The 9,234-nt window shown below is 40.5% G+C and overlaps 1 protein-coding gene across 1 annotated transcript in view; it reads left to right on the top strand.

Moving 5' to 3' along the window:
- Positions 1-9,234, top strand: part of LOC131976749 (neuroendocrine convertase 2-like) — a 199,894-nt gene that overhangs the window by 175,256 nt on the left and 15,404 nt on the right. The window lies entirely within an intron of this gene.

Genomic DNA, 9,234 nt, shown 5'->3' on the forward strand with positions numbered 1-9,234 from the left:
ATTTTACATTTCCTAAGCATCTCTCTGCGATATCTAACTCAACTAGCTTGCAAAATGTGCCAAAAAAAATCGTTGTGGCAAAACTAATTTCACATACTTTCCTGGAACCCCTATTTCACATACCTTCTCTCATGATATAGAAATGAATTGCTCCGCTTCACATTGTCCCCTTCCAGTAGCTGCGATGTATAGAAGTTTAAAAATAGCCCAGCCCAGCACAGCTCAGCTCGGTTCAGTTCATTTTGCCATAGCAATGTGAATCATCCTCTACTTTCATCTCCGAGTTTCAGCCAAGCATGGCAATCTTCATTTTCCTCCCCGCACTCTTCTTTTCCTTTTTTCTCTCATAGATGTGCTGATGTTTGATATGGAGGAAGGAGCTAAAATGGAAGGGAAATTAAGACTGGAAGGTTAAGTAACCTTGGCCGGGTTTGACAGACACAATACTGCCGACGTCTGATTAGAATCCATACTCACAGACAGTAGCGCGCTGAGGTCATTTACTGTATATACGTGTGGGTGGTAGCAGGAGGGGAGGGGGCCCTCTCTTTCTATGTATGTGTGTGTATGTGTGTGTGCAAATAGGCATCAGTCCTTGTAAACAGTTGGAGGTTTACAGAGAAAAAGCTGTGAAGATGAAAGACACCCACCCCCTGTCCTCTATCACCTACCTCTTCCTGCAAACACACACACACTCTCTTTCTCTCTGTCTCTGTGTCTCTCCCACGTCCTCGCGCAGATTTACTGTCCCCTCTGTGACCAATTACCAAGGCCCGGTATGTTGCAGAGACGGGGAGGAAACACCGTGAAGCCGAGCCACATAACGACGGCGCTGCTCATTACAGGAGGGCCAAGACGAGCCACCGTGATGCTCGCAACACGAATTAACGCCCGCATCTTACGTGCGGCATGCCTTAGCACACCGCTAATCAGCACATACACACACACACTGATTGGTTTTATGCTGGTTGTCAACTTTACCACAGATTGGAGGGAAACATCAACAATCATAATTACAGGGTGCTGAAAATAAGACAGAAGTCAAAGCAAGGAGGAACAGAGAGAGACACACTAAAATAGAAACGTATACGTCGCTCTGTTTCTAAACTGATATTTCAACCAAAGTTTAAGAGTACAAATTGTCCCAATAAAAGAATGTGATAGAAGGACTATTTTAGTCACCTTTACAAGTACAATAATTTGACATATGTTTGTATTTGATGTTTTTTGACATTTTCTGTGCCGCTGCAAAGGCATGCCAATTAAATGAAATGTTGTAGAGAAAAACAGAGGACGAGAACAGGACGTACACGACTAACAGAAAAGACAGAAAAGAAGAGATGGTTGGAGAGTGAAGGGTAAACTATAAAATGGAGGCCCTGGGAAGAGACTTTAACTGGACTATCTGCCGGATCAGTGTTTAAAAACTCAAGGGCAGCAGAGGAGGGGGGGTGAGGAGGAGGAGGAGGGTCTGTGGAGAGTCTATATTGATTCGTCATGATGACAATTGTCAAAGAGCGCTGTGGTGCTGCTGGAATAAAAGCGGGACTGAAGTGAAAAGGGAGCGAGTGTTATGGCTCGAGGCTCGGCTGACCTTCCAGCGCTGTGAAGGAGACGAGACCGCGGGGCTGGAAATACTCTCTCTCTCTCTCTCTCTCTCTCTCTCTCCCTCTCTCTGTCTCTCACTCTCCCCCTCTCTCTCTCCTCATATGTGTTCGGTGCTCGCTCGGCCACCATCTGTGGTCCTTTAGTTAAACTCAGTGTTTGTGCTGTTTATCAGACACACTATTGCAGGCGATAGTGCACAATATAGAATATGCTCATTCGAGGAATGTGCAGTATGGATTCAGACCGCACTGAAAGTAGTAATAATCATCAACATCTATGATAACCATTAAGGATAATTAATAAGCAGATAAAAAGTGTATCGGATGTTATTTCGACGCTGTGTCCTTGATCTTCTCTCTGTCTCTCTGTAGCTTCTCTACTTTTAACCTCCTCCCTCTCTCACGCCTCCCTCTCATCACCACACTTTAAAGCATTTCTGTCCTCATGCAGTTCTAAGAGGTGACATTCTATCCGAAATGTAACATTAAAGCCATTAGTATATTATGTTTATGGCTTGTATTGGGTTTGTTTAAAGGGTTCTTTCAACCAAACATTTTTTTCTGAGATATCTGCCTCCATCCCAATACAATGGAGGTGAATGGAATTTTGTTTGTGTTGCTAACAGCATTGAAAGATGACCTTCAAGAAATTCTCTTTACTGAATCACTGTCCCCATTATTTTGGCTCATCCACAGAACATACTGTGAGTCTCTTTTTTTTTTTTAAAGAAATGTTGCCGAGGAATTTTTTTCATGTAATATTTCACTGCGTTTTGCACCAAAACCAAAATTCCACCATTTCACCATTGTATTGGTGTGGAGGCAGAAATATCTGGGAAAACCTGGGCACATAGCATGAAATCTATCTACATTATTACATTTCATAAGAGGTAAAAGAAAAAAATGGTATCTATGGTATTGTAACTATGATGGGCAACATTGCTGTGCTATACAGAACAAATATGCTCTTATACAAACACAGAAAAACACACATACATCACTCACTCTTTCTTCTAGCCCACCTGGCTCCATGCTGGCATGCCCATAGGGAGTGAGTGAGTGTGTGTGTGTGTGTGTGTGTGTGTGTGTGTGTGTGTGTAGCAGGGTGGCAGCAGTCTTTCAGCAGAGATATCTCTGATTCCCAGAGGACTTTGGGACTCAAGCTGACTGTGACTAGAGCTGCTGTAGGAATATAATGGCACTATTTAGCCTGCAGCGCTGTGGCTCCAAACACACAAACACACACACAGCCACTCTTGCAGGCCATGACTGACAGATCATATGTTTACCATGATCATCCGCAACACAGTGACAAACTGACAATGGAATAACCAGCAGGTAATGCAGGAATTATGGAGTTTTATTGAGTGCATGCAGCCATTGAAAAACATTGAAAACATTGAAATCTGCCAATCTGTGCCTTTCACAGTGATGGACTTGATATATAGACTGTATTTAAAGATGGACGGCCTGACAGCTCCTCAGGAGTGAAGCAAAAATGCACCGTTCGCCCCCTGGTGGCTGGCAGCTGTATAGGTCATAAGCCCCGCCCCTTCCATGTTAGCAGCCGGGAGCAAACTAAAAACTCAAAGTGCACATCGAATACATTTTACCCCAAAGATGGTTTCTGTCATTTTAGGCAGTTGTTATCATGCTGCAGTGTGTTAAACTGTTACACGCGGGTATAACATCATGACTGACAGATAGCATTGTGCTCTGATTGGGTCCAGTGGAGCTCAATACATATATTCCTATAAAAAAGCTAATCAATGCAAAAACACTTGACTACAAACTACGAGATGTCATATGTTCCTCTGTGCCCTTTATAATGATGGTATTGTCAGGAAATTTTGAAATGACAATGTTCTGTTTGTTTTATGATATGTTAACACAGTTTTAATAATTTATTCCATTAACTGGTTGTTATATTCTACACAGGTACAGTGGGTGTTAGTGCGGGTGGTTAGAGTACACTAACTTATGACTTGCTAATTGCAAAACTAATGTTGTAACTTTACTTTTATAGTGTGGGAGTGGAACTTTGTTACAGCTTTGTCCACTGTTTGTAATCCAAACTGAAACTGAGAAAAACTAGAAATAAGAGTAATGGAGGGGAAATGCAGAGCTTTCTCTTTTCCAAGTATGTTTTGTCAAATGGGTAGTTAGTTTGGATTTTGGAGAACACAGTTGTATTACTTCTAAGTAATAATGTAATTTGATACATTACTAATAACAAGGAGAAGAACCACTCACCAATGGTAAACGTGAAAAAAAAACATGTCCACGCTTTACTCTAACAGCATATACAGTAACTACACAAACTCACACATGGAATTAAGTTTGGCAGCAACGCCGTCAAAGCCTTGGTAGTTGCTACAGCAGAAACAAACTCACGCACATTCTCACTAACGTGTACTTTCCGCCATACACACACACACAGACACACACACACACAACCACATGCACGCACTCTCTCACTCACTCTGGCCCAAGGTGGATTTCTAGAGGTGCATATATTTGCATATATCTGCATGTTTAATGAGTTTTGGGAGATCAAGCGATCCAAGCGGCCCTTTGTGGGTATTTCTTTCGTTTTGTGTGTGTGTGTGTGTGTGTGTGTGTGTGTGTGTGTGTGTGTGTGTGTATGTGTGTGTGGAGGGGGGGGGGGGGGTTGGGTCTCCATGTAAATATCACCCACTGTGTGTTGGCACCCGTCACAGATGGTCGGGGGCGAGGGCACCCTGTGGGCACAGGGTACCTATTTCTGTTTGTCTGCGTGCTTTGTGTGAGACTGGGAAGTAGAGGGTGTGTGTTTGTGTGTGTGTGTGGGTGTGTGTGTGTGTGTGTGTGTGTGTGTGTGTGTGTGTGTGGAGGGGGGGCTGGCTTATAGTTTGCACTGTAGGTGTTGTATGTCTCATTTACTATGTGCACTTAGTGTGTGTTTTTGCGTATGTGTTTTCTTTGTGTGTGTGTTGTAGAATGTTCAGTTGTGTAATTGCATCTGTGTGTGTGTGTGTGTGTGTGTGTGTGTCTGTGTGTGTGTGTGTGTGTGTGTGTCTGTGTGTGTGTGTGTGTGTGTGTGTGTGTGTGTGTGTGTATGTATATATATATATAATCTATATGTAATATCTGTGTTTTCAATTCAGTACATATTTGTGCAGTGTGTGTGTGTATATACAATTTAAACATCTTGTGTTAGTGCAACCCTATGTTTGTGTGTGTGTGTGTGTGTGTGTGTGTGTATGTGTGTGTGTGTGTGTGTGTGTGTGGGTGTGTGTGTGTGTGTGTGTGTGCGTGTTTGTTCCGTTGTTAGTGTTTAAGCACGCTGCAGTGTGCGTGCCTGATGCATGTGTCTCCCAGCATGCAGTGTGGCCATGATGGCCCTGTTTTGGATGATTGATGTGTTGGAGGGATCAGCGAGGAGCCCAGGTTGGGCCAGAGCCTCAGTCTGACACACTGCTGCTTCCCTGCTGCTTTACATATGTAGACACAGCAAGACTCCTCCTCCCCTCCCATCCGACTCTGCCGCTCGCTCCAACACAGCCAACACACAGGTTCTTTTTTAGGGTTTTATTTTGAAGCTTCTGTTTATTACGTGAGTGTAAACTGAGTACTGTGGGCTTTTCTAACAACTTCCTGTTTCACATTTTACACTGGATTGTCGCCCAATAACACATGCTGAGGTGCTAATGGGTGAAAGTAATAATACTTATTCATTTAGACTTCTCAGAGCAAAGTACCTGAGTCTGGTGAAGGATTGTGTTCTAATGAAGCACTGGTTTTCACACAAGTACACTTGTTTTGTTAATGTTTTTTATCCTTAGAGATTGTGATGGTCTACATGCTTTTCCACCCTCACAAATATGACATTTTTGTGTAAACACAAAATGATTCTCAATGTTGTTTCAATCATATATAGACCATATGTAAAGATACCTAATATCAGCACAGAATAACGGTTATTGACAGATGTCAATATCATTATCAAGTTGCCATGTTTACACATATCAGCTGGTTTCTAAAAAGTAGAAAATACAGTACAATTTTAGGCTACAAGACAATTTATAGTATTCACCTCAGTTTGTTTAAAGATAAGGTAAAAAAATATGTAATAATTAAAAGCGATTTTTTTCTTTGTAATCTCCTCTTTTAGTAACATTGGAGCTGCCGGGCAGTCATCTAGAAAAAAAGCAAAGAAACTTTTAGTTTAAGTTATGAAATATTAAATTATTTCCAATATTTTGATGCAAACTTGTGGAAAGCTAAATACAAATATACTACCCCAATTCCACAAAAAAATTAAATATTAATAAAATACAATGCAATATTTTTTTTTTTTTTTTACAAAAAAAAGGTTGAAACTTGTTACATTCCTCAAAAAAATATATTTTTTTAAGGAATTCTTAAGGAATTTCAAAGAATCCAATTTCTTAGGCAAATTAAAAATGTGTTTCATATTCATTAAACTGCTGTTGAACCCCAGCACTATAGTCCATCTCAAGAAAAATATTCCTCTGAGCAAGAAGTGAACTCCGCAGGATTAAAAAAAATTGATGTTTGAGCAAACCATAGGCCTTTCTTCTTAGAGGACATTTTTGGACACGTAACGGTATGAAATAATAAAAAGGAGTAAATAATAATACTGTCTGAGTTTCAGGGTCCTGCCATTGTGCATGCTCGCTCACTGCCATGGCTTCCTAGAACATCGTTAATGTTTTTAGTAACACCTGTGCTTTTTCTGCTATGAGTCAGCACTGCTGAACAGATGTCACCAACAAAACAATAAGCGTTTAGCGGCAAAGACAGAGCTAGAAACTTAATCTTGTATTTCATTTTGTGTGTATTACCTCTGAGAAGATGTCGCTCAGTCACTTCCTTCCTACATTCAGTCAGTCCTGAGACTTGAACCAGCAATCATCCAGGCACATACACTCATTATTTTTCTCTTATCCATTAACAGTTCTGTCTGTCTGTCTGTCTGTCTGTCTATCTGTCTGTCTGTGGACAGATTTTGTCACCATGATAGTGTCACAACCCTAATGAAACTTAGTTTTATTTATTCTTTTAATTCATTCTGGTTTACTGATTTTCCAGCTGCCCCACTAGAGTGAAAAGCAGCAGAGGACACAGGGCAGCCTCCTGATTTGAGGTCAAATCAATGCAGAGCACAGCATCACAAGAAACATATTCTTTGACACATTTTTGAGATTGAATAACAAAGTTTCTTGTCAGCAGTGTTCTCCTTCTCCTCTCATTGGCTATCTTTGTCCTGTCTTTTTGCTCTCTGTTTGCCTGCTGCTGTATCCCTGTCTGTTTCTGAACTCCTTTCTCTTCTCAGGCTCATCCTCTATCGCTGGGTCTCACTTTCCTCTCCCTGACACTCACCCGTTTCGATATCCTGCCATCTCTCGCCCATCACTAATCCCCCCACCTCTCTTTTTTCTCTATCTGTAGTTTCTCTCTCTGGCTTTGAAATCCTTCCCCTCTCCCCTCTGTTCCTCTGCTTCTGCTAATCCTTTCATTTTCTTTGTCTCTCTTTTGTCTAAAAGTCAGTTTAATTTCTCCTTCCTTTATGCCCTGGTTTTGTCTCTGCTTGTAGCTCTCACACATTTAATTTCGCTGTAGTTAAACATCATTTTTATCCTGCCAATAGTACATTTATACATAGATGTTACAAACATGACACGGGGATATTTTACAGCTGCACAGAATGTTTATGAAGTTAAGGCATCCAAATACAGTATTTATGGATTCCCGTAGTCTGGAGAGTAAATTTATGTTAAAAATTACCTTCAGCTCAATTTAAAACAATCAGGCAATTCAAAATATTTGACTCATGAGGTTTCCAAGCGACAGCGGGGTCGCAGCTCCACGGAGAGCCATGTCGACCAAGTAGAAAGGCATGCTGGGAGGCTGGCAGGCATGCGAGGCGTATCGATCCACCTGTAGCATCCAGCTGTTTGTTTACCAACAACAAATCAATGCAGCTCTCTGCTGGGGACCGCCATGCCTGGCCTCTGGTCTGCTGGGAGCACTCACACATACACTCTCAAACACATGTATAGAATACACACTCACACATGTAGGCCACTTTGGCAGATGTAGGGAGTTTATATGGAGTGAAGTCTATTTTCGGCCTGCTCCGGATCAGTTTTTTGGGGGGAAAGACATGACATGACTTCATCCAAATACTGGAGATGATTCAGAACGGCTAAAGTAATCAGCTGAATATGATCATATAATTTGAAGTTTAACTCAGAGAGTCTGACAACTATTACTCTGTTATACATACATGCTTCAATTAATTGTTTCAAATTCTGGTATTTGGATATATTTTCAAGTTCCAAGTCAAAAAGCTTAGTGAAAGTTAAAGCGAAGCCCTTTACAGCCATACCCCCTTTATGCTAATCTCAAGCAGTTTTTCTCATGCAGTACATCATTTATTATTATTTTATTATCTTTATAATTATACATTATTTTCGCCTGTTGTATTTGAATACTGTGTTAACCTCTTCGACTCTGCACAAACACCGTTTGCTTTTCTGTATTACAGAGTCTGTAGCAGGTTTTAATGTTACAGTATTGGTTTCGTATTAAACTAGAAAACCTAAGGAATCCATCTGCACCAACCATGTCATTGTATCTTGTTTGGCTGGATTTCAGCATGGAAAAACTGACATGGACATTCAGGATCCCTTGACCTTTGACCTAATATCTTAATTAAAATGGGTTCTGTGGATACACACAAGTCTCCCCTTTACAGACATGCCCACTTTATGATAATCCCATGCAGTTTGACATAAAAAACATGCAGTTCTTCTCAAGCAGTGCAAATTGTATGTATATGTAAAATGTATTTGAATATTTCTGCATACTGGGGTCCCTAAGCAGTCGTGGAATTGTATGCATTGAGTGTGACTGGGAAGCTGAGACTCTTGTGAAGTTAATGAGCCTAAATGTATTAATGTGTGATGATGTTATTCTCCATAGCAGAATTTCATTGTAGTGAGAGCATTTCTTTAAACTTGACCTCACTGTAATGAGCTGCTGTGACCTCTCAGATAATCACAGCCTCATGAAACTTTATAACCTAAAACTAAAGACTTAGAGCATTCAGAGGGTGTATGGCTTTCCTAATATAGTGACAATAAGGGGGGTTTGAGCAATTTCCATGACTGAAGTGCTTACCATGTGATTGCCAAAAATGCCATTCTTGAAACAAAAATGTCAAGTTTTTGATATCAAATCACAGCTTGGATTTTCTATGGTGTATCCTAAGGTCTTGGTGTCTGCATGTGGTGTTTCTTAAATCATTTTTCATCAATTCTCAAGTGGTTTAATTTATCACCAAATCTTTGTATCAAATGGAAACAACCCAAAAATTGCTGCAACAACTTACAGACACGACTAAGCACGAGAATGGTTTAGGTTTAGTCAAAAGTCATATTGTTGTTGGACATTACATTTTTTTTTTTTTTATTTAAACTGCGCTGTATCTAAAATTTTTTTTTTTAGGTTACCAGTTTTGTTAATATTTACAAAATTTTACAAAATATATTTGTTTCACTTAAGATGCTGTGCTGAAAGATGATTCAGTAGACCACAAAATGTCCTCTAATTCCAAAGG

This window comes from Centropristis striata, chromosome 8 (genome assembly GCF_030273125.1).
Source record: "Centropristis striata isolate RG_2023a ecotype Rhode Island chromosome 8, C.striata_1.0, whole genome shotgun sequence".
Lineage (NCBI taxonomy): Eukaryota > Metazoa > Chordata > Actinopteri > Perciformes > Serranidae > Centropristis > Centropristis striata.